Here is a 1351-nt window from a genome sequence, read left to right as displayed (position 1 = left end):
TGTCCTCTGAAGCCGCACGGTGCCTGCCTCCTGGTCTTTGAGCACTAGACGGTGCCCGGTTTACGTGTTGCCGCGCCATTTTTGTTATGGGCAGTACCACCTGGTCTCTGGTACACGCCGCGGAAGTGTCCGAACATTCCTGTACATTCCCCTTACATGTCGCCAGCGCCTTGCCCGGCCAAGAGCTTAAGTATTCTGTGCAGTGCGCCCTGCAATTTTTTACTTTAGCAACGCGATCCTCCTTCAGGGGCGAGGGATGTTCTTCCCTAGGAACACTTTAGCTTCGGAAAAGGGGGCTGAGATTGCGGCACTAGTTTCAGACTACGGAAGGGCCAAAGGGTCAAACTGAAGAACTGGCCCGAGGCTCGGAGCGCCCGGAGCGGCGGGCCGGCCGCGGTCTGGCGCGAATTCCTGGCGAACGGCGGCCTTCGGTCTCACGGCGGCGCCGAGGGCTCCGCCTCAGGGCCCAGACGTTAGCGGTGGGGGCCGTCTGGAGGGTAGCGATGGCGGGGACCGTAGCCGACCCCGCAGCGGTCACTCTTTTTGTTTACCTCGAAGCATCGCGCCCCCTTCCGGGGACTTGGGCTCAGCGGAACCTCCCCCAGCAAGTCCCGAGGTTCCGCTCTTTCCCGCTGAGCTTTAAGGAAAAGTGGCGGGGAGGTCCAGTTTCCACCTCCCAGCTGCAAGATGGCCCCCAGAAAGGGTTCAGGCAGCGCAGTTCTTGGAGTGGCATCCTGGACTCCGTGTTGTTTTACTCTGAAACAATGTCCAGGGATAAAAAAGTATCGATTTCCAGGCCAGCGTCTACAAGTTACAAGGAAAACCAAAATGTTCCGAAGATACACTATCCATTTCTCAACCAAGTCTTGGGCAGTGCCTTGCTGGGGAGTAAATGAGTGCAACTTGTGTGTGACCGAAGGAAGTGCACCAAGTGTCTAAACTGTTCCATTGAGAATGGTGCAAAAGACATGCAAGTGATAGGAGGAATAAGGTAGCAAGACTACACGGCGGTAAATGTAGACGCCATTGACATAAAACCTAGTCTTCCGTCGTAAAACACAGGAAACCAAGATGCTCCTGGGTGAGATGTGGAATCAAGTCCTCCATAGCGAACCCTCTGCTGGATCGAGTCCAAGGGGCTCTCCCGGCAGAGCTTCCCCGGGAGAGTCCGCCGACTGCGGGGGCGGCGCGGCTGCGGAGGCGGGGATGCCGCTGGGGTGCCGCCCTCCACCCTCCCCGCACGTCCGCTCAGCGCGCACTGCACACACAGACCCGTACAGGTTTAAGAATCACTTCATTAATCTCTGATTTTGCTCTGTGATTTTCTTCACTTTCCAAGTTTTTTTTTTCA

The sequence above is a fragment of the Myotis myotis genome, unplaced genomic scaffold, assembly GCF_014108235.1.
Source record: "Myotis myotis isolate mMyoMyo1 unplaced genomic scaffold, mMyoMyo1.p scaffold_m19_p_7, whole genome shotgun sequence".
Lineage (NCBI taxonomy): Eukaryota > Metazoa > Chordata > Mammalia > Chiroptera > Vespertilionidae > Myotis > Myotis myotis.
This window is presented reverse-complemented; position numbering follows the sequence as displayed.